Raw genomic sequence first — 25659 nt, 5'->3', positions numbered from 1 at the left:
ACCCTGCCCTGGGTAATAATTATGTTTTTTGAATCCCATCCCACCTAATCCCTTCTAATCCCACCGCCCAAACAGACCCTTAGGTAGAATACCTTGAAATGGTATTAATGAAGTATGGGATAGACAAGATAAAGTCGATCAACTTTCCCCATCTGACCATTTTAGTCTTTCTTCTGAGCAGTGTCGTGAAATAAATGAAAAAAATAGGTTATGTCTTGTGTACCTTATTTGAGTGCGGTTGGAAACTTGACGTATGTTATAATTTATACAAGACTAGATATTTCACACATTATCGGTGTTGTTAGCAGATATATGTCTAATTTCAGTAAACAACACTGAGAGGCAATGAAATAAATACTTCGTTATATTCGAGGTATACAGGACTATGTCTTGATATTTGAAAAATAAGGAGACAAGTTACTAGGCTATGTGGATTCATATTACGTGAGCAGTATGGATAATAGAAGGTTAACTTGATGCAAAAAGCAGATGTCGATGCCATCGTAGGTGCTCGATTCTATCGAGAAAATTTAGAAAATCATATTTGCTTGCTAAACAATTTTGGAAGGTGTTACTGAATGGCATAAAAGGATCTTTAATGTCATCGATGGGGCTTCGATGTCTATTAATGTCATCAAAGGTCCCATTGAGTGCACACGTAGAATTGTGTAAGTGCAAAATTTCTTTCTTATTTCGGTTGTGATTGTATATATATCGGGTGTAATCGGGATTAATGTGTGATTAAGGTGTATTGGGGCTTTCTAAAATGTTCCTAAGGGTTTAAGGGCATAACTAGGGTTTAAAGGAGATTCGATGCTTATTCAAATTGGTAAGAACTCTATCTCTTGTAGTATTTACTTTCATAATGCATTGCTCATCGCTTTATACTGTGGTTTTTTTTTTTTTTTTTTCATGGGGTTATTTTCACGTAAATTTTGGATTGTTCTTACTTAAGCTTGCTTTTACAATTACATATACTTTGCTTAATTCTACTCTATGTACTTCCTTGGTTCACAATAGGATTAATTAGCCCATTATTTTAGTTCTTACTCTAAAAAATGTCAATGCATGATTTGGATGGGTTAGATGTATTACAAACAGCTAGAGGGTGCACAATGTGTTGACTATAACACCTTTTAAAGAAAATAATTGAGGGATTTGTATTCATTTTATTCACGAAAAGTTTAGTAAAATTACAGGTCATGAAGAAATTTTTCATGAAAATTCTTAAAATTTTCTATTAAAAACCTCTTAATTACTAAAGTTTTGATAAAATTAATATGAGAATATAATAATTGTTGCCAAAATACACCTCTAATTCCAGTATGCAACCGATGGAAGAAAATTCAAGAAAATCGAAACGCCTGTGATGCATTCAGCTGAGGACAAAACACAACAAATGTTGTAGATTATCACAACTATTACGACAACTTAGCCTTTGGATTTTATTTTTATTTTTATTATTGTTTTACGAGGACCTTTGTCAGAACTCATCTCCTATCTCTTGTTACATGAATATAAAATCTAGACCGTCTATGTGATCCAGCATCCTATGAAACTCACCGGACCAACTTTCACCTTAATCCAGAACTTTGGTGATCATGGCAAATGAGCGACAAATCAAAGGAGGAAATTGTTTTCTTTTGCCATGGCTACCAAAGTTTTAGATCAGGGTGAAAGTTAAACCCTAATGGTTTTATTGGGTGCTGTATTACGTGAACTGTTTAGATTTTGCTCTTATACCATAGAAGATGAGTTCTGAAAAAATTTTATGGTAGACAAGTGAGCATATACACACACACACACACACACACAGTTGAAGCTCATGGGAACTCCCCATGAGGTCGAGCTGTGTGGGCCCCACCATGATGTATGTCGAACATCTACTCCATCAGTCAGATGCACCATTCCATGGTGGGCTTAGGGCTTAAAAATCAAGTCAATTTGTGACTTGTGTGGGCCACACCACACACAAAAGTTGAGAGGGGTTACCCTCCATTAAAACATTCATAATCATTTTTTAGGCACACCAAGATGTTGTTCACAAATCAAGCCCATCCATTATGTGTGTCCCACTTGGATGAGGGGTCAAACCAAGTTTCAGACGCATCTAAATTTTAGGTGGGCCCCACTAAGTGCTTTTATATGTTTTAGGCATGTCTTCATATGATTTTAGATGGTATGGCCCACCTGAGTTCCGTATACGGCTGATTTTTGGGATGTCCCATAATTTAAAGGGGACCCATCAAATGCACGGTGTTGATGTTTGACATACATCATGGTGGGGCCCACACAGCTCGACCACATGGAGAGTTCCCATGAGCTCGAACATATATATATATATATATATATATATATATATATACACATATATATATATATATATATATATATATATCTTTTGCACACCTTTTTAGTGAGAACTCATGTGTGTGCACGTCTGCACGTGTCATAAGAGCAAAATTGCAACAGCCCATAGTCATGCGCAACCTATGAAACCCAAGGTTTAACTTTTAGTTTGATCTAAATCTTTGGTGGGCCGTAGCAACAGGATGAGGCTAAAATTTGAGCTATAAGACTTACACGGAGTGTCACATATCACGTGGACTGTTTGAATTTTTTTATTCATGGCATGGGTAGAAAGAGCACACGAAATCTCTCTCTCTCTCTCTCTCTCTCTCTCTCTCTCTCTCTCTCTCTCTCTATATATATATATATATATATATAACCTCAGCGACAAAACCTTCTACATAACACATAACTTTCTAATAGTTTAAGTAGACATGAAATCCAACTTTCTTGTGGATTCGCCCCAAAATAAGGCTAACTTGGTGCCAAAATCAATCATTTTTTACATATATTATGGGCCACATTACGGGCAATATATATTTTCTAGCCAATAAATAGATGAATCATTATATCTAATTTTTACAAAAGGCGATAATTGTGATGAGGCTAACCTATTTGATGGATTGAAAGGTTGGAAGTTAACCGCCTGGTGGACCCTAAGTTATAGTAAATAGGGTAGGGTTGATCCAGCGTGCATCTTCCCCTTTTATCCTGAACGTAGATAGGCTACTCGACCCACTTGCTTTTTTTTTTTTCTTCTTTTTTATCTTTTCATTTTCTAATGGGTGCAAATGGTCAATGGAAATGGTATGTTCTAGGATATTTAATTTGAACCAATCAAAGGCTAATTAATAAATAGTAGGGGTCGAACACCTGGAACTTGCAATCTGCTACAAGTGTTCATTTTCATCAGTGGGGGCCACTTTCTAATGATCAAAACCGTTAATGAGACTAACGTCACCTTGTAGTAGCGGAGGCCACGGAAGTTTTAGATCAAGCTGAAATTTGTGTTTTCCTAACATCACGGTGGTTTGAAAGAATGTTTCAACGGTGGACATCATTATCACCGTTGGTCCTGTGGTGTGGTTCACTTTAGCACTGGATCTGCATCATTTTTGGGGTCATAGCGTAAAATGATCTGAAAAAATGAATGAACGGCGTCAATAAAACCCATACGCCACGGTGGGCCCCACAGAGCCCCAGCCTAGACCGAAATCCATCTAGGCAGGGGCAGGACGCAATTCGCTCCTGTAAACTCATCATCAGAAAATCTGGGCTACAGTGAACGGCTATGCTAGGTGCGCACGTGTCTAGTTAGACATAACGCAGGAAAGGGGAGGACATCAGGTGCATATGCCCATCCCTTTTCCGTGTCATTTTACAGCATTAGCCCAAAAATATCAGGTGGACCGCACCAAAGGAAACAGCGGTGATTGACCATTATTGGAACATGAAAGTTTTCGATGAAGCTGATATATATTTTTTCTCCATCATCCAGGTTATGTGACCTTATCAACAGGTTGGATGTTAAAGAAACATTACCGAAACATTAAGGTGGGCCCTAGGAAGTTTTTAATGGTAGATCGTTCAAGAAACACTGCTTCCTAATCAATGGTCCACCTGAAAATTGGATCTGCTTCATTTCTGGGCTCATGATCTAAAATGAGATGGAAAAACGGATTGACGGATTGGATATGGAATACATGCATCAAGATGGCCCCACCGTAAGGGCCGAACCGGCTTGCGTGAGGCCGGGGCTGCACGGACGGGATTTCCTGCACTTTCGTAGTAAGTTAAAGCGCCAGGAAGCTAGACGGGGCACCGTGATGTTTTTTAAAAATCCACACCGTCCAGCCATTCGCAGCGAATCTGCGTCCGGGCCGTACCAACCCCTCTTGAGAGAAAGATGAAACTACTATTTCTTGCAATCTAAATGGTCACATCATCACACATGGCATTTGCAAGTGATGACTCTCATCTGACGTCGCTCAACGATGCCACGTAGCTTTTTTCACGCAAGTGGACACGCCCGTGGTTAAATACACCATCTCCCACCGTCCTTTCTCTTCCATAGTTAGAAGCTATCTCCTCCCATTATCCTTCTCCAACCAAAAAAACAATGGCCGATGATATCAAAAATCCAGATCCTTTCCTCGAGATTGAGCCTCTGCTTCCTCCACCACCAGCAGGAGACATTGAAGGGATGAAGAAAACCCAAAAGGCCATAACCAAAGCAGAAGGAGATATGGAAGAGAAGGAGAAAACCCAAAAGGCCATAACCAAAGCAGAAGGAGATATGAAAGAGATGAAGAAAATCCAGAAGGCCATAACCAAAGCAGCAGGAGATATGGAAGAGAAGAAGAAAACCCAAAAGGCCATACGCAAAGCAGCAACAACTACAGTGTTGCTTTCTGCCGCCGGGATTATGGAGTATCTCTCTGTCGGGCTTCGTAGCAACACATACACCAAATATCTCTCTCTCATAGCCCTTTTCGCAATTTTCTCATTTGGGTCTGCTATGCTTTTTCTGTCCTTTGTTTTTCCATGAATTCCCATCTCGGGATCGTGACTCTGGTGGTAGAGAAGCGAGAGTAGTTCTTTTCTATCACAACTAGTATCTGATAAGTATGGTTTGAATTTCTTTATCTTGGGTGTTGTTTTGGTTTTCTGTTTCTACTATTAAAGGTTTGAATTCTAGTATAAAGGTTTCAATATAATATTTTCTTTTTGTTGTAAAAATAAAAAATAAAAATAAATGTATGGATGCCTGTGTTTTAGTTACAGTGATGAAGGAAAGTTTGGGAACGACGGAGATCTAAATCAATCCAGACTGTTCAATCACAATCTGGATGATCTTCGAATCCATGTTGAATTACAGGAAGACCAGAACGTTGTTCTATCCGTTTTCGACGCTGTTATATCCGTTTGCGTCGGGATTTTTGAAATTCTTTCCCTGCAGCACCCACCGGAAAAACAGATCTAGACCCTTGAAATTCTGTGTCCCCAAGTTCCGTCTTGATCATCTGAACCGTCCAGAAGCAGCGGGTTGTCGAAATCTATGTTTTGTGTGGAATTGCCGGTATGTATGCCACCCATCCTCTCCAATCAAGAAAACCCAGGGTAATTCTTGGATAAGAACTGATTTGAAATCAAAGCTTACCTTTGTGAGGCCTACCTGATCAACGTCTGATCAGCAGATTTCAACCAAGATCCGATCAGTAACTCAGATTCTGGAACCGGAGAGAGAACTCTATAAAAACCCATCGGAATAGGTAATGAGAGATCAAACCAACGAGCAGAAAACGAAGAGAGAAAGAGAAATCCGGTGGACTGAGTTTGCACCGAGTCGAGCTGAATTGGTGGGTTTGTCAGTTATCTAGAATTTTTTTCCTCATAAGATCGCCACCGTCCATTCCACATTAAGAGCATCTCTTTAAATTACAAGCTCTAGATCTCATACATCCAACTCCAATGCTGCCTTTGGCCGGTGCGATACACCATAATTTGGTGTATAGTCAATCAACACCATCCATTCTACATCAAGGTCTTGAGATTGATGTAAACCCATCTCAAATTGGTCCACCATCTACTTGCAGGCCGCTGATTGAAGGTTGAATCTTCCAATATAAGGGTTTTCATCTACCGTGAAGTCATTCAGATCAACGTCAGTAATCTAGATTTATGTAGTTTTGAGGGACAGAGAATGAGAGTTAGGGTTAGGGTTTTTCGTCTCGATTTATGTAGTTTTTAGGGAGATAGAGAATGAGAGTTAGGGTATTGCATCTCGATTTATGTTAGTTTTGAGGGAGATATTGAATGAGAGTTAGGGTTTGGGTTAGGGTTTTACATCTCGATTTATGTTGTTTTGAGGGAGATAGAGAATGAAAGTTAGGGTTAGGGTTTTGCAAAACATACCACTAAAAGGAAGGATATATTCGTTTTCCAAGAATCTATGATAGTCCGTAGAATCACTAATGAAATATACCTTCACCCTAACAACATCTATCCGAGGGATCACGGGCCTATAATTTGATAATTTGAACGGGGGATGTACAAGCCAGACTTTCAGGTGGGCACCACAAAAACACCGGCCTCACCTATCATATCACCTAATCTGCGAACACAAAGGGAAAAAAACAAAATACTACGGCTACCATGAAGAAGGAAAAACGCTTCAGACCAGCCTCTCCTATTTATATAAGATATATACACACTTTCTATCCACGCCAAACATGGGAACCTTTGAAAGTTGCCTCTTCTCAAAAATGAAGAGGGCTCCATCATCAGATGGCCCCCACATAATTTCAATTTGAGTGTTGGTCGAGTCCTCTCAACGCTGTATATATCTTGTACATGTATCATGACCAACTGATTGGGCAAAATGACTGGCTTTTCAGAGGAAGCATCCAAATATTGGGTCCCATGTGATGAGTGGCTTGGATATTGGAAAAGTATGCACAGTTGCACCGTACGTACAGCACAGCTTCCTTCCGTTCCACCCAAAAAACCTGCGGCATGAAGGGGTAGGTCCAACGTGGACGCTCTATGGGTAGGGCTGTCAATGGGTCAAGCTGGCCAGTCGAAGTGCGGCATTGGCCTTTTTGTGATGCCCGCCCGAAGGCGCTGTAAATCCTTTTTTCTGACACACACACATATATATAAGTAGAAGTAGAAGAAGCTGGCCAGTCGAATTGGGCTAGAGTATTAGGCCAAGAGCTAGGCTTGGACTTAAAATTAATTAAGCTCGCTTATTATATGGGTTGGGTTTGGATAGTATACAATAGCTTGCCTGCTTAGCCAGCCTATTATTCAATTTGAGTGTTGAGACTTATTTGTATGTCTATCAATTGACTATCGCTATCAACGAATCTATTGGTGAATTCAAGTGTAGGTTTAATGTTAATGTATCAATCACTTCAAATGTTAATCTTTCTTTTGATTCTATGGATTTTTTTCATCATTTCTGAAATTTCTATGTCAATTTTGAATTCTTTGTTACATTCCAACAATTAAAGCACTCAACTATTAGTGACTTCATAAGCTGAAGCTGTTTGTTATTAGTCAGGACCTTAGTAAGTAACTTCCTCTATGTGTGCGCATGCTCCAACTTTTCTCTATGCTATAGCTTTTGTTAGTGTGTGGGTCAATTGGATTGCTTGCACAAACTCTTATGTATCGCCTCATTTGAAGCCATTAGAATATGATATAGAGTTGATAATTGCCCAAGGATCACCCTCTTTGATATTAAAATAGTTTAATCTAATTATTAAATTAACGAGATCTTGACACCCAAATTACAAGGAAATGAACAAAAGTACACCCATAAGAATATTAGAATAGAGAAGGGGGAGAACTTTATTAATATCAAATTTATTCTCTCATGATATTTAAGAAAAACTCACACTTAAAAAAAATATTAGAATGACCAACTCCTGCACCACTTTCATTTTTTTAATAGACTCTTAAGTGAATCTCTAATGAGAATTTTTCCAACTAAGAGATTGATTCTAAATCATTCATAGATAGTTGACCTTTTTTTCTTTTTCTGGATAAAGGGTGGGAGCTCACATGTATAAATTTGTTACTCAAAACAACAATAGTTATACATTCATTCAGGTGGGTGCCACAAAAAACTAATAAACAGCCTTTGCCTATCATAAACCCACTATACAGCATAAAACCAAAGAGGACAAGAATTCAAAGCCGCAACATGGACAAACAAGGACAGGGCCATGCCCAAAAAACCTTTCTCAGCCACACCAAACCAGCCTCAGGCACCCCAAGCTCACAGCACCTTTGCCTTAAGCATGCCATCCCGTAAACAATCCACAATAATAAACCCTGAAGCATTCAAACAAAGTCACAAAACAGCCTGCCAAATCCATCAATCTCCACCAATCCAATAAAACTGCTACCACCTCCTCTTCACACCCATCAAGACCCTTGTTGCATCAAGGGCTAAGGCAACATGAAAAACCAACAACACTTTGGGCACCCAATAGAGCATCGGCAAGATCTGCGTCCGCAAACTCAACCTATACAGCGGCCAACAGTAGAATGACAAAAGAAACAATGCAGGATCTCCACAAACATAACCACCATATATAGAGAGTACCTTCTTCGCATAGCTAGCCCTTCTCACTGATGGCATTAGCTAAGCGGGAGGATGTGAAAAACTTGTTCAACAGCCACTCCTCAACACACAGAATGATCCCAGCCCCTTCACCTGTTTTGTACTCGCTAAACAAAATTCCAAGACATTGCTGGTTGCTTGGGAATCTAGCATTGCCCAATTTTCAGGCCTTGAAACAGTCCCAACAACATCCAACTGAGCTCCTGATCTTTGAGTCTTTCTTTTTTCCATGATAAAAGAGGATTCAGATAGATAGTAAGGCCATAGCGAAGCACAGACGATGCTATTCCAAGTCACAGACAATGCCGCCCTCACGACAGAGACCGCACCGGCCAACAGACAACAAAATTGCCATTGCACTGTAGTCTGACAACGAACCGCATCAAACAAGCAGCAGCTCCACCTCAACAACTGCGCAACAGCTAATACGAAATTCTAGATGTGGAAACCAGACAGCTACCAGCGATCCACCATTTTTTTTTTTGGGTAGGCAAAGCACTGGTAGCCCTTTTTCCAAGGCCGAAGCTAGGGCACTGTTGGATGGCCTTTCCATCGCCGTTGCTAGATGCTTCTCACGAATTGTTATGGAGAGTGATTCCAAGAGCTTTGTGTGATTGCTCAACTAGGATAGCACCCCGGGGTGGATCTTCTGGTACGTCTGGCCCAGAGTTTCACATTTTAGAAGAAAGGTTAGTTTGAGGATTTCTTTTTTGCGTAGAGAAACGAATGGAGTTGCGGATGGGCTGGCCAGATTAAGAAGCAAATCCCAACAGCACCAACTTTTTCAGTTTGCTTCCAAACTTGCTCTCTGTTCGGGGAACTCTCCTCTTAGACCGGCTGGGTCTAGGTGTAGTCAAGATGAGCTGACTGCTGTTCGAAGTCCAGGCATCCTTCGATTGATGGGGCCTTCCCGTCGGTGCTTGAAGGTCTCAGTACAGTTGGTGGGCCTGTTGGATAGTTTCAGTTTCGTCTCCGCGCATCTCAGGAGACCGGAGGGTTGGATGTATAGGCATAGTTGTCTTTAGGTTTTGGCTTTGCTTATATGATAGGTGTGGCCTCAAATTGGCCCACCCGAATGGTTGTAAAGCCTTTCTAATTCAATAAAACTTAGGTGGTGTGCTCCCACCTTTCTTTGAAAAAGAAGAATGCTAATCCACTTAAAATAGTAAAATGAATATAGAAAATCATCTTAATTACATCTCTAAATAAACTCCTTATATCTTTAATTACATTTTAAAATTAACCTCCATATCTTTCAAAATTAGCAATTTGTAAATTTTGATTTAGACTCCAAAATCTATAAATAAATAGTAAAAAAATTTAGTATATGTTGGTCCCTAAGGTAGACTATAGGCCTATGTCATTGTTGGGCTCTACAGTGGGCCTAAGTGGGCTTAAGTTGGTTGTGAGCCTAAGTAAGCGATGAGCCCACTTTACTTCAGCTTGGGTTTTGAGTTGTCTAAGCTGGGCCTGATGAGTTAGGCCTATTCAAAATTTTAATTTCAGGTATCTTGTGTCGGGCCCATTGATAGCCATACCATGCTCTCTCATCTTTCAAGCTCCAACCTACTCCCTCATTTCTCTATTTCTCTTAGTTTTCCATTCTCTAACCCACACCCCCATCTCTCTCTCTCTCTCTCTCTCTCTCTCTCTCTCTCTCTCTCTCTCTCTCTCTCTCTCTCTCTCTCTCTGAGGCTTGGGCTTGGCCTAAGGCTAGCATAAAAATTTTAAGCTAGACTATTTTAGCTTATCATAAGCTTGGGCCAAACTTGGGCCTATGTTGTAAATTGCAGGAAAGGCTTGGATAGAGCTCGACACAGCCCTAACCCGTCCCGTTTGACACCCCTATCCGTGGGGTGACATGGGTAGTTTAATGGTGTGCGGGTTTGGATTTAGTTTGTCCGTTGGAATGCCCCTATTAATTGTTCCTTAATGTTGGGGATTGCGCAGAAGCAAACCCAAATGCAGTCAAACAAGACGAAATTAAACATAAACAAAACACAAAAGTTGCGTGGAAAAACCGTCATGGGAAGAAACCATGGCACAAAGCAATTAGCAATACACTATGAAACGATATTAGAAGAATTGGATAGACTTGCTAATCCGAACAACCCTAAAATCATTTCTCAAAACCCATTCGATTGAAGCTATTCTTAAACAATGGTGGTTTGTTGTGTTGGGTGGGAACAACAATGCAGAGCATAGAAAGTTGGTGCCCAACCTCATAATTTGGGAGATTTGGAGGGCGAGGAACTCTATGTGGATGGAGGGTAAGGCTGTCTCCAATGCAGCCACCATCGTCAGGGTGAAATGGTGGTTGGTCTCCCTTTGCTCAGATAAGGACAAACACTCGCTGAAAACAAGTTTTGAGGTAGTGAGGTGGATCAGGCCGCAGGATGGTTGGGCCAAGCTAAATATTAATGGGTCAGCGAGAGGTAACCCAGGCCCATCCGAGGGTGCATGGTGGGATTTGTAGGAATTCAAGTGGAGACCTCATCTTTGGCTTCTCGGTGGGGTTTGGGGTGGGCTTTATCAACAGAGCGGAATTACGTTCTGTGTGGCAAGGCCTCTCCATGTGTAGAAGCCTGGGACTCTCCAAAGTCGTAGTGGAATTAAATTCCAGATTTGTGGTTGATCTTGTGAATGGGGATTCTCATCCTAGTTGGATTTGGGACCATTAACGTAAGAAGATTGATGAGCTTATTATTGGCAGCTCATTTTCCTTTTGCCACATCCCTAGGGAGGTGAATGGTCCGGCGAATGGATTGGCCCGACTAGCCAATGCCAATGAAGGCAACTGGGCTTATTTTGTCTGGGCTAATCTCCCTAGGGAAATCAAAGGGTTAGTTTTGTTAGATAAAACTGGGTTAGGGGCTGTTAAAGAGAAACCGTAAGGGCTTAGTCATATGATAGGCTCCCTTATTTTGTGGGAGCTCGAAAATTTGTCTTGTCCTTGTATAGTCGATTTGGTATGAATATGTCTTCTTTTGGTATAAAAACTAAAAAAAAAAACTAAAAAAAAATTTAAAAAAAAAACCCTAACTTTGCTCTAAAACACCTTATGAACGTCTTATAATTCACTTAGAATATACTAATCTTGATTACACACACACACACACACACACACACACACACACACACACACTCTATCACAACTAGAATTAGAAAGAAATTGTGCACTTACATACTTTCGTGCATGTCATTGATGGGACCTTTGATGGCATCGACAGCCATCAAAGACCAGTCGATGGCATCACGTAGCAACTCTAAAACTGTCCAGTGAGCAACTGAGATTTTTTTTCCAAATTTTCTTGATGGCATTGAGCGGTTTATCAATGGCATCGACAAACCCTTTATCTCAGTCAGATTGAAGACATTTGACTACAATATCCACCATGGATTCAATCTTCATACTCAATTACTCCACCATGTCATCATCATCTCTAATCGCCTTCCATCCTAACTTCCTTGTCACTTCTCGTATATACTTTGTCTTCATTAAGAAACCCTAAAGTGCTTGAACAGGGCACATAATACATTACTTGCTTTTCTTTATCTATAGTAAGACATAGATCTAAAGAAACCCTAAAGTGCTCCGCATGAAGTGTATTTAATTAGTTTTGCCTTTTCCATACCAAACTTAACCAATACCTTCTCAAGGTATTCTACCTATAATAACTGTATCCTCTCTTTGTATCTGTGAATGTATGTCTATGCCGAGAATCTTCTTTATAGCCCTCAGATCATTCATTTCAAATATCTTTGACAACCGGGTCTTCAACATATCGATCTTTGACATGTTATAGCTAATAATAATAATTTCATCTACATACAATACTAGTACGAAGAATTATCCATCATTTAGTGTCTTGTAATAGACATAATAATCATATTCACTTCTGGTAAATTACTAACCCAACATAAAAGTATCAAACCTTTTATACAACTACTTGGGCGACAGTTTCAAGTTGTATAATGACCTCCTTAACCTGCAAACTTTATTCTTTAACCCCTTTAATTCAAACTCTTCTGATTGCTTCATATAACTTTACTCTTCCAACTCTCCATGTAGAAAAGAAATCTTCACATACATTTGTTCCAATTCCAAGTTATATTGAGCAATTAGCATCAATAAAAATCTGATAGGCACCTGCTTGACCAAATACGTAAAATTTTGTTGAAGTCAGCACCCTCCTTCACATACCCTTTTTCTACCAATCTCGCATCGTATCTATTCTTTTTTCTTTTAAATTCACTTACAACCGATTGCTTTATGCCCCACCGAAAGCTCCACCAGCTCGCATGTCTTATTTTTATACAAAGAATTCATCTTGTCATACATGGCCGCCACCTACTTCTTAGCAACTAGTCCATCTAGTGCTTCCTGGAGGCTAGACGAATTCCCCTCATCTGTAATAAGAGAGAATGCAATATTTGAGTCATCTTCGTATCTGACGAGTAATTTGCGATATCTCGGTGGATTCCTTCTGAAAAGTAGCTGCTCCACCTGTGGGCAGCTCAGGCTCTGCCTGTATATCGACTTTTTTTAATCTCGATATTAATGACCTTTAGTTTCTCGAGTTTCTTGCGTTCGTCCTTATGGAACAATAAATCTTCATCAAACCTGACATCTTAGCTAATTATGATTTTTTAAGTGATCCAGTCATACAACTTGCATCCCTTCAATCCATCACAATACCATACAAAAGTGCACTTCTTCACCCTTTGGTCCAGCTTATCTCTCTCAACTAATTATACATGAGAGTAAGCATCACATCAAAAAATTTACAACTATGAGTAGTTGACATTATGACCACTCTACACGTCTAGAATCTTGCAGTTTATCAACGTAGACGGGAATCGATTCACCATATAATAAGTCATATTAACAGTCTCATTCCATAACTCCTTGCTCAATCCAACATTACTGAGCATGTTTCGGGCTCTCTCCAAAAGAGTATGATTCATTTGTTCTTCTATCCCATTATGCTAAGGTGTGTACCTCACTGTATTGTGCCTTACAATCAATTCATCTTTATAAAACTGATTGAATTCTTTTGAAGTAAATTTGCATCTACTGTCTCTCTTTAGGACATTTAGTTTCTTCCACGTCTGCTTCTCAACCATTATTTTCCACACATCGAATGTGGTGAATACATTAGATTTATTTTTTTGAAAATAAACTCACACTTTTCTGAAGTAGTCATTTATGAATGAGACAAAAAACGATGACCCCCAACAGAAACAACGAGTGAAGAGTTACATACATCTGAATACACATACTCTGAAATTAAGCGGTGAGATGCCACGACTATGCGCGAAAGCTTGACGGAGCTATGGAATGAATGATTATGTCCCAGATAAGGGTGATTATGACCAAATAAAATTTATGCCTTTTAACACACAATTGCTTTCTTAAACTACTATGGCAATTTAAACTAAGTAAGGTAATTAATTCTAAGACTTTCAATCCAATAGAGGGTCCAATAACATAAACTTCAAATGATATGCTAATGAATTAACTAGTCTATACAAAATACTATACATGTGTGTGTGGGATATGCTACCTATCAATTCTTAGCATCTATCTAATCATACATATATACAATTCTATAAAACAATCACATTAAGAATAATTAGACAAGTGCTTAAATGATAATTCCAAACACAAACATGTATAGTGGTTCAGTTTTTTCGCTTTACTCGTGGCGGGTGCACTCTTCTTGAGTGTACCGGATATCACTATCAGAGGTTTTAAATCAGATTCACCTCTAACCATTACAAGCGTACACTCCTGTAAGCCCCGTATCCTAGACCGTACCTTTCCTTAGGCTTCCGCGATCTTCCCGGTCGAATTCCGGCAACCTTCGACCCTTAATCGGTAATTGCGCGCGACCTGGATTCTCATGCCTTCAACCCGAGTCGACTCAACCCAGGACTCGTACCTTAGCGACCGCGTCGTCGCCGCGGTTCCGATGCCGCGACTCGCGCGCTGATGCGATGCTCTGGTTGGGAGATGTGGGCCAGTGTTCAGTGCGAGGAAACGCCGCGCGTGCGAATCCCGAGAGAATCTCTACGAGGTGTCACATCAATCAATCAATCCCATCAATCCCATCATGTCAAGTACACATCAACTTTCACCCTTTTCCAAGCAAGCCCCAAAGTCAAAAAAATTTCTTACAACCCATGCTTTTCTTACACATTTTGCCAAAAAAGTCATAAAGTTCTTACACCCCCATCCCTCTCTCCCATCCATCACTCCATCACCCATCATTCTCTCTCTCTCTCTCTCTCTCTCTCTCTCTCTCTCTCTCCCTTACAAGTCTCTCTCTCATTCAAACTCTCCCATAGCAAAATTCATACGTATGGTCCTCCCATGGTGAGAAAATTGCATTTGTGAGGCCCACCTTTCCCACCCCTTCATCTCTCATCTCAACCATCCATTTTTCATCTTCCTCCATCAAAGAGGAGCACAAGGAGCTAAGGAAGCCAAGGGAGCAAGAAGATCAAGCGGTGGGTGTTTTTATAGGGTAGATTTTAATGTTTTTAAGATGGGCCAAGTGAGGCCAACCGATCAATGGTTTGGATCTCACTTTGGACCCTAAGGTGTGGCCAATGGCCCACTTGGATCATCATGATCGTTCCATGATGGGGCCATTCTCCATGGACCCCATCATGATGTTTATTTCCTTGTATGTTTAGGGTCATCTAGACCATCTATTTTAGTGGAGAAAGGATCTCCACCGTTGGATTTCAGTTCCATGGACCCCACATGTAATGGGACCAACTTGATGTATGATTTAGTGCAAGGGAGGGCCCATAGTGCCGGGGTCCCTCCATCACACGGTCTCACTCTCTATCCCTCTCCCTTTTTATTTTATTTTTATTTTTTTGTGGTGATGATAATGAAGTTGTGTGGCCCACTTGAATGGACCCCACCATGAAGTAAGTATTTTACCCAAATTATTTATAAGTGGGGACCCACCTTATATATGTAGTACCATGCCATCCATCACTTGGTGGTCCACCTAAGCAGGGCCCACCTCCAACCAATATACAAAGTCCAGCGTCCAGGGACGCTGGACGTTGCTGGAAAGACACTAATATCAGTTTGTTTCCAAGGCTATGGGGGTGGTCCGTTTGTGTAGGCCCCACCTTGATGTATGTATTAAATCCATGCCGCCCATTCCTTTTTTCAAGACTATTTTAGGCGTTGAGCCAGAAGATGGGACCAATCAGACTTCCAGGCTGGCCATAACATGGCAAACAGTGCGCTCACCATTGAAACATCCCCTATTGCTTCTAGATATTGAAATATGCCCAATATTGGGCTTGTTTTGCTTGTCTGGAAGCATGGAGGGCCATTGGACGGAGTGGATTATCGGACGTGGGCCCCACCTGTGAAAAACCTCAAGAAATCAATTTTAAAAAAATATATATAAAATCAACACAGCAGCGTTGCTGCTGTGTCAGAAAGTGCAGCAGGCGCTGCCTGCGCGCCAGCGCCCAGCGGACGGGCGGACAGGTAGCCACCCACGGCTGTGCCGTGGGCCCCACCTTGATGTTTGTATGTCATCTAACCCGTTCATCGGGTGGGCCACTCTCTGAAGTGGGCCCACCCTAAAAATCAACATGATCTAAAGCTCAGACGGCCCACACCGTATGAAACAGTGGGATTGAACATTTACCTTTAAAACCCTTTTTGGGTCCACAGAAGTCTTGGATCAAGGTGAAATTTGTTGTCACCCTTCATCTAGGTTTGCTTGACCTTATCAATGGTTTGGATGGAATATAAATATTGTGGTGGGCCCCACATGGAGTCCACAATGATATATGTGTTTCACCGTCTGGACAGTGGACGTGGAGCCCACTGTGAATGTGGAGCCCACTGTGTGGGTGGGTGTACGTGTGCGTGTGTGTGGGTGCGTGTGTGTTGGTGTGTATATATTTATTATATATAATATAATATTATATATAATATTATATGTTATATGTATATATACAATATTATATTATATATAATATTATATGTTACATATATATATATATATATATTATATAATTTATTGATGGTGGGAGGCCCATTTCAGTTCACTTGTGGGCCATGGTTGAGACCCACTTTGATGTATATGCAAGGCCCACTTTGATATACATAAGGCCCATTTAATGCATTAGGGGCCCATGGGTGGAGGTCCATTAAGACGTAATGGGGCCAATGGGTTGAGGCCCACTTGATGTACATATGGGGTCCAATTGGTGTGGCCCATTTGATACTCATAAGGCCCATGAGATTAGGCCCATTTAATGCATTCTAAGGCCCACGGGTTATGGCCCATTGCAATGCACATAGGGCCCATTGGTGCGGCCCAATGATGTGGCCCACTTGATGAATAGAAGGCCCATATGATATGACCCATTTGACGTATTTAAGGCACAATGGGATGTACCTAAGGTCCATTGCAATGTACGATCCCAACATGATTTATGTAATGATGTTTACGTCAGGGCTATGCCTTGGGAGCAATGGTGGTTTGACGTCCACATTGCAAGTATAGTGTGGTTAAATGTCCGCATTATGACTTTTCCTAGGGCCCATTGTTAGGCTCGTACGTCTGATGTGTAGGCCGTCTAGGCCCATCTTTGTCATGATTATCATCCATCCTATATAACATGCTTAGTTCCATGATTCATGATCATATGCATCATACGTATGCTTGATATGAGAAATGACTGATCATAGCATATGCCTTCGGGCAGATGGTTTAGGGGCTCCCGTACAGGGGGTGTTGCCCTACATGAGCGCACGATACGCGCAGGATTGCTGCATGACTGGATAGTGTGATTCATGCATTCGCATTGTGTGATATGGTTGCTGTACGCCCTAGTGACATCAGGGTCGTAGCCTCCACAGACGTATCGTGGTTGGCAGGATTGGATATCGGAAATACTGTTCTACATGGGGTGCGATAGATATCCCTGGGTGAAAGTCCCTAAACCCTTATGGTACCAGGAGGTTGCTCCAACGCCTAGACCGAGTGGATGCATGAGCGCTGAGTGCCGATTACCAGACGGTTGCGCTTTCCACTGTGTCGTGGTCGGTTGGAAGGGGGTGCGGCCTTACCCGCCCGAGAGTAGGGGGCAATGCTAGGCTGAGTCTGACCAGCTCGAGGAATGGGTCCGCTATTGACGAGCCGAGCCCGATATTGGCAGGCGGATAGTGAGGTCTTTTCCACTCACCTTATTGGCGCGATGGGGCAGCAATCTGGCTTGGAGTGTACTAGACCCCGATGATATTCCAGATTTGAGCCGTATTGACATGTGGACTTAGATGAGGATTTGTATGCTTGACTTGCATTTCGCATTGCATGGCCTTGGTATGGCCGACATCATTCTTTGCACCGCATGGCCTTGGTACGGCTAATGAGATTCTTAGCACTCATCAGCATGTTCCGCATTACTCTGATACTGCATAACTACATTACCACCTTGAGCATACACTTCCACCACCCTCTAAGCTTTCTATAAGCTTATGCACGACCGTTGCGTGCAGGTGACGTTGGATCGCAGCAGCGCTGAGTCTTGGGCGCGTGGCTGATCTTTTTGGAGCTTTTGGTCTATCATCATTGTATTTCCCTTATGCTCATTGTACTTGTAAAGTTTTTGATTATAGTGGAAATGTGATGGAGTTTTTGGTTGTTGTTTGTGGGTTATGCCTTTAGTTATGCTTGTTACGAATCAAACTGATGTTGAAAATCCTCCTTGTAGCATCCCAGGATCGGAACCTGGCGAATGGGCGCTGGGAGCCGAGAATGGGGTTCTACGGAGGCTGTTGGCGCCGGATTCGGCGATCGGGAATTTTGTGAGCCCGGTTTCCGAGTTTGGGGCGTGACAACTCCCGTCGAAGGCCTACACAAGGACTAACCCACATACTCACCCATGTCGGTGGCCTACGCAAGGACTTACCGTGTACACACCTGTGTCAGTGACCTACATAAGTACTTACCACGTACACACCCATATTATTTAATTAAAAAAACTCTCAAAATACCTAAGAACCGAATGTCATTTTATAAGAAACTGTATTTCAATAGCTATAAAATAGCTAGTTAACGGTTCTATCGATGGAATCGAATAATGCATTGATCCCATCAAGAAAATCTATAAATTTATTTATTTGGTTGTTAGACTCATTCTTCGATCTGATCAAGTAGACCTTCGATGGGATCAAAACCTATCAATAAACCGTCGATAAGATCTATCAACAAACCGTCGATAAGATCGAGAACTGCTTGAAAACTGCTGTTTTGGGCTATATATTTTATTGTAGCTTAGGACCTCATCTAGCCTTATTTATCATATTCCAATTAAGCTTTTAAGGCTAAAAGATTATCAATAAGGACTATCTATAAGGTTAGGACCATCTAAAGGTTCAAGGGTTGTTTTGAGTCATGAGTTAGGGTTACCAAGGCACCTCATATACCTGTTCTTTGATCCTTGATGATCATGTCCACTTGTGTCGTTGGTCTTCAACTTCCAAGGGCTTAACCGGTTACATGACATATGGGCTCATGTAATGAACAAATAAAGTGCATAAATCAGTGCACTAATATACTCTAGTATACCCTTACAAAAATACTTTACAGTCTTTAAGGTAAGTCGTGATTGTTTTCTATATATATATATATATATATATATATATATATATATATATATATATATATATATATATATATATATATATATATATATATATATATATATATATAATGCTCATACATATGAAAGTCAATACTTTTAAATACAAAAATAAAAGAACAATAAAAGAGTATCTTCATACAATGCTCTCTCATGTGGCCTAGATGTGTATGTCACAAACATGCTAATGTGGAATCCGCTGCAAATGTTTTAGCTCCACCCAATATGGTGTTCTTGATCAACTTGTAAATATTATTATTTCACTATGCTTTCATTACAATGAGTGTCTCTTTAGAAGGACCTAATCAAAACCTATGAACTTATAACCAAGTACCACCTATCTATCTTTCAAGCTCGTTTTAAGGCACGAGCCTAAAATTGAAGCACATCCAAAGCTCGGTTGAACCACACCATAGGAGAAAGTGGTGATTGAATGCTTGCCATATTTTGTTTTCCCTTCGTCTAGGCCTGTATGACCTTATGAACAGGTTGGATGGCTAATAAGCATTACTCTTGGTAAGGTTTCAATAGTGTGTGTCATTATCCTTATTGTGTTTCCTATGGTGTGGTCCACTTGAGCTTTGGATCTTATTATTTTTAGGTTCATTTACTAAAATGAGCCGGCAAAATGGATGGATAACCTAAATAAAACACTTGCAACATGGTAAGCCCCCAGAATATCAACGCCGCTCTACACATTGGTGAGCTCCTCACTACAATATCCCACTTCCAACTTAACAACTTTCTAACATGCTTTACAATAGACTATCTCTTACATTTGCATGTGGTGGAATATCCATCCAACCCAAAATCATTAATTAGAGCAGGATCGTCTCCTAAATCAGAACCTATACTGTGAGGCCCAGACATGGTGAGATTTGATTGGTCCAACCCATGTGAAGTCAGTGAGCACATAATAAACTGAACCACTTTCAAACGGAAGCGGATTAGGCCAAGGAGGGTAACAGTATAGTGGGTGAGGCCCAGACCATGGGCCCACCTCGTGTTGTATGTCCATGCCATCCATCCATTTTTCCAGCTCATTTTAGAACGTGAGCCTAAAAAAGAAGCAGATCCAAATCTGAAGTGGACCACACCACAGGAAATAATGGGGATTGAAGGCCCACCATTAAAAACTTTTTAGGACCCACCGTAATGTTTATTTACCATCTAACCTACTGATAAAGTCACACAGACCTGGATTATGGAAATCACTGACATCAACTTGATTCAAAACTTTTGCAACCCACAAGAAAATTTTAATGGTCAACAACTATTGTTTCCTATGGAGTGGTTCACCTGAGATTTAGATCTACTTCATTTTTGGGCTCATGTCCTAAAATTATCTCAAAAAACGGATGGACGGTGTGGATATAAAAATCATGCATCAAGTTAGGCCCCATGGCTGGAGCGGCACCTAATCTGCTCCTTTCCAACATGGTTTTGCATGGCATGTGGCCCAATAAAATCTCACCACGTCAGGGCTTCACCCAACTCTCATTTCCCCAGTCTCACCGAATACGCTTCCTCCTAAATCTAGTTTGTGTTTACAAACCACTTACCGAAGGGAACGCCACCTTGAAGATGTCTTCTGGGTTAGCTTCATCATGTCTTTGATTTCTCCCGCAGGCGCCATGGAGACCGACACATCTACATGATCATCTGGGACGTTGATGACAGTGGCCCACCGTAATCTCAGCCACTGTTTTTGCTAGAGGGATATGGCCATGGAGTAGATAGGATGATGAGAGGAGGAGAGGTTTTGTGGTGTAAGGTGAAGCAGAATACGGTCTTTGGTCTTACACAGAGACTTTTATGAGTTTGGGTGTCGGCAATTTGAGTACGGACTTATTATGTTAGTTCTACACCATTTAAAAATTGATGTTAACTATTAAATCATAAAGATGGAATAATTTTATGGAAATCTAGACCGTCCAAATATCTGAATTAATGTTTTGGGAAGAAGAGTTAAACAATTACACTTGGAAGATAATATTAACCGTTTGATTTATTTTTTTCGTTTGAATAAGGACCAATCACATAGTTCTGATTAAGAAATCAGTGTGATTTTAGAGGCATGAATCAATCACAGTGGGACCCTCGGTTTGAATGGTCTGGATGTCCATATCGATATGTCTGATCTCATCTGAGGAGGATGAGCCACGACCGTTTTCAAAATGGCGCTCAACGGACGAGGATGATGTCCTTACCCGGCTGTCTCCAGTTGGGAACGGGCTGGAACTTTTGAGTGGCCACCGTGATGTATGGGTCTTATCCACACTTTCCATCTAATGTTTTTGTATCATTTCAGGGTATAAGCCTAAAAATGAAGCAGATCCAAGGTTCAAGTGGACCACACCACAGGAAGCAGCAGTGATAATAATTCTCACCGTTGAAACTTTTCTATGGCCCACCGTGATGTTTATTTTCCATCCAACCTATTCATAAAGCTACATGGACATCGACGGAGAGAAAACACAAATATTAGCTTCATCCATAATTTATGCGTGGCTCCTAAGAAGCTTTAACTATGAGATTTTAATCTCCATTGTCCAGTCTTGGCCTTGGATCTGCCTCATTTTTAGATTTATATTCTAAAATGAACAGAAAAAATGAATGGACGGTGTGGATAAGACCCGGCCCATAGATCACGATGGACACTCAAATCTCCTGCCCGTTCCCACCTGGAGATGGGCGGGGTAAGACGCAATCCGTGGAATATACCATTTTAAAGTCAATGCCCTTGGATTAGGTTGTTGGAAAAAACCAGTGAATGGTGGGCAACGGAGGGCGGAACAACCGTGATGTAGGGGCTTTACCCACACTGTCCAATCATGCTGTCGTGTCATTTTAAAGTATAACATAAAAATTGAGGCAGATCGAGGCCCAAGTAGATCACACCACAAGAAGCAGCCGTGATAATGATATCAACTGTTGAAACCATCCTAACGCCTACTGTGATGGTTAATTGCCATCCCACCTGTTCGCATGGTGTGGCCCACTCCGGTTTGGGACCTGTCTGAAATTTGGATTCCTGCCCTATCGTGGCTTTTAGAAAGTAAAGGATAGAGTGGATATGTGTAGGTTCTTGTGTAGTACTGAGATTTATGACTAGATTATATAAAATCAAATAAGTCTCCGAGGGAACCGGTTTTTGTGTATGGTTGTAAAGGTTAGAGGTGAACTTGATTTAAAACCTTTGATAGTGAAATTCGATACACTTATGGATTGAGTGCTTCTGTTAGGAGTGGAGTAGGGAAATTGAATCAGTATACATGCTTGTATTTATGATTTTTATTTGAGCACTTATTTAATTATGCTTATGTGATTAATTAATGATGTATGCATCATTAGATGAATGTTAGGATTTGATAGTTAGGACATCACATACATACACATGTACACTGTTAATCATGTTTATAGACAAGTTACTTCATAAGAATATAATTAATTTATAGTCTATGTGATTTGACCATTTATTGGCTTAAAAGCCTTAGAGTTAATTACCTTACTTAGCTTAAATCGTCGTATTAATTTAAGTTTGAAAATTGTGCTTTAAATTGGTTAAAATTTTATTTAGTCTTAATCACCCCCTCTAGAACATAGTATTCATTTTATAGTTAAACCAAACTTTTGCGCATAGCCCATGGCCTAGCACCACACATAATTTTAAAAAAAAAAAACCTTAGGAAAAAGTCTAGTCAAACCCAATCAACTCATTGAGCCAACTCACCCTGTCAACCTACTCAATCAATTAACCCAGCCAACTCACCCTGTCAACCTACTTAATCAATCAACCCAGCCAACTCACCCTGTCAACCTACTCAATCAATCCACCCAACCAACTCACCTTATTAGAATGAGCCCAAAACTTTCCTGAACCAAGCCCACTTGAAACTTTTAGTAAAATAACAACCTAACATCCTTAGAGGGTAAAACCAGCACACGTGCAAGAGAGCACATATGCTAAAATAGGAGACCCTGTTTGTGACCGGCGGCCCTTAGGGAGCCGCTGGCCATGTGGCAGGTCTCGTCTTGGCAAGAGTTCCGTAACTTTTCTCCCTTTTCAACCTTTAAACATGTGACTTTATGAATTGACTCTAATGACCCTTCCTTATCAGTCTTAGTGAAGTCGACACATTTTCTTTAAGTATATCCATTCACTACCTATCATGTTTCTTCTTGAAGATTCACTTGTACCTGATCGCTTTTTGGCCGAGGGGAAGCTTCACCAGCTCCCACGTCTCATTCTTGTAGAATGAGTTTATCTCATCATCTATCCTAGCCTTCCACCATTGGCATTCGGCTCATCAAAAGCTTCCTGAAAAGTATACGGATCTTCCTCATCCGTAATGAAGGCAAATGCGACATTTGAGTCATCCTTGTATCTCGCCGGTAATCTGCGATCCCACGGCGAATTCCTTCTCATAGGTGTTTGCTTTACCTGCTCTTGTACATCTGTTTGAGTCTTCGTATTAGCATGTGTCCTATCTCTGCCTATCTAAATGTCTACAACCAACTTTTCTGCTTCCTTATGTTCATCCTTACAGAACAAGGATCCTTCGTCGAATTTGACGTCATGACTAAGGATGATTTTCTATATGACATAGTCATATATCCTGTACCCCTTTACACTGCCACCATAGTCGACAAAGATGTACTTTTTAGCCATTTGGTCAGCTTATCTCTCTTAACTAATGGTATGTGAAACTAAGTATCGCAACCAAATAAACACAGTCCAGAGTAGTCCACCTGTTGACCACTCTACATTTTTTCTGGAATCTTACAATCAATAACTATAGAAGGGGACTGATTCACCAAATAACAAGTCGTGTCAACGGCTTTAATTCACAATTCCTTACCCAACCCAGCATTACTGATCATGCATCGTGCCCTCTCCAAGATAGTTCAATTCATTCGCTCAGCCACACCATTCTACTTTGGTGTGTGGCACATTGTGTTGTGCCTCATATTTCATTCATCCTTACAATATCAATTGAATTATCCAGAAGTGAATTCTCCACCATTATTTGTCTTCAACACTTTCACCTTTCGCCCTGTTTATTTTTCCACCACTGCCTTTCACTGCTTAAAGTTGGTGATAACATCAGTAAAATGAATTCATACTTTTCTACAATAGTTGTCAATGAAGCTGACAAACCATGACAACACTCTAAAAGAAATTACGGGCGACGACCCTCATACATCAGAACGCATATAATCAAGAACACTCTTACAAACATTTTTACTAGACTTAAAAGATAACATTAATTGTCTACCATATATACAATTCTTGTATATACTAAAATCAATCTTTAAAAAAATAGAATTAACAACGGTCATAAAGTACCTTCATGCCCTGCTTGCTCATGTGGCCCAAGTGGGCATGCCACATATGTGCAAATATGGTATTTGCTATAAATGCTACGGTTCCACCTGATGGAGTGCTCCCGATCAATTTGTAAAGGTTTTCGTTCCTCCACTACGTGAAAAATGAAAAAAAAGGACGGATTTTGAGACGGTTGTGGACTGTCTCTAAAATTCTTTGGTTTAAAGACGGTTTAGAGACAGCCGTAAACCGTCTCTAAAATTTTAGATGGCTCATGACTGTCCTTAATATTGTCTAAAAATGTTGAACATCTACAAATCATTTAAGATAGTCAAAATCCGTCGTTAATTGCAGAAAAACGACGGCTATCGACCGTCTGGAATAAGAGACGGTCCTTGACCATCTTATATGCGGTCATTTGAGACGGTCAAAGACCGTCCATATTAGAGATGGTCATTGGCCGTCTTTTACTGGTAATCTGAAACTATCAAGGACCGTCTCAATTAGAGACGGTCATTGGCCGTCTTTTACTGGTAATCTGAGACCATCACAAACGGTCTGTATTAGGGACGGTCCTTAGTTGTCTTCATTTGAGACTGTCAAAGACTATTTGTATTAGATATGGTACTTAGCCATCTTATAGCGGTCATTTGAGACTGTTAAACACCGTCTGCATTATAGAGGGTCCTAAACCGTCTCTAATGCTCGGGTCAAAAATTAAGAAATTCAAAAAAATTATGAATTTTGAAAAAAAAAGTTAAAAAACTTAGAAAAATAATTAACAATGTTTAAGAAAAATTTAGATTTTGAAAAAAAAATGTGCTTTTATAAAAATCTAGATTTTGAAAAAAAATAAAAATTAAGAACTTTGAATAATGTTGATAATTTTGGAAAAAAAAAAGATTTCAATAAAAAAAATGATATTTTGAAAAAGAAAATTTAAAAAATTAAACAAAATTGTGAAAAAAATTGACAAATTGTAAAAAGATATATATTTTAAAAAAGAAAAGTAGATTTTGTATTTTGACAAGAAAAATTAAAAAGTTATATAACAAAAGTGATATTAAAAAATGATATTTTGAAAAAGAAATTTTAAAAAATTAAACAAAATTGTGAAAAAAATGACAAATTGTAAAAAAATATATATTTTTTT

At 40.2% G+C, this 25659-nt stretch overlaps 1 long non-coding RNA gene across 2 annotated transcripts in view; it reads right to left on the bottom strand.

The window, feature by feature from the left end:
• Positions 1-7678: 7678 nt before the first annotated feature.
• Positions 7679-25659, bottom strand: part of LOC131220813 (uncharacterized) — an 84054-nt gene continuing 66073 nt past the window's right edge. The window contains exons 1-2 of one of the 2 annotated variants that reach the window (XR_009158832.1): positions 20740-20974; positions 7679-9140 (exon numbers count right to left, since the gene is read on the bottom strand). This is a non-coding gene — a long non-coding RNA (uncharacterized LOC131220813). Of the gene's footprint in view, positions 9141-20739; positions 20975-25659 lie in introns of those variants that run through there. The other variant, XR_009158833.1, reaches the window with a different exon arrangement.

Source organism: Magnolia sinica, chromosome 12 (genome assembly GCF_029962835.1).
Source record: "Magnolia sinica isolate HGM2019 chromosome 12, MsV1, whole genome shotgun sequence".
Classification (NCBI taxonomy): domain Eukaryota; kingdom Viridiplantae; phylum Streptophyta; class Magnoliopsida; order Magnoliales; family Magnoliaceae; genus Magnolia; species Magnolia sinica.
Note: the sequence above shows the minus strand (reverse complement) of the source record. Positions and strands in the feature narration are given on the sequence as shown.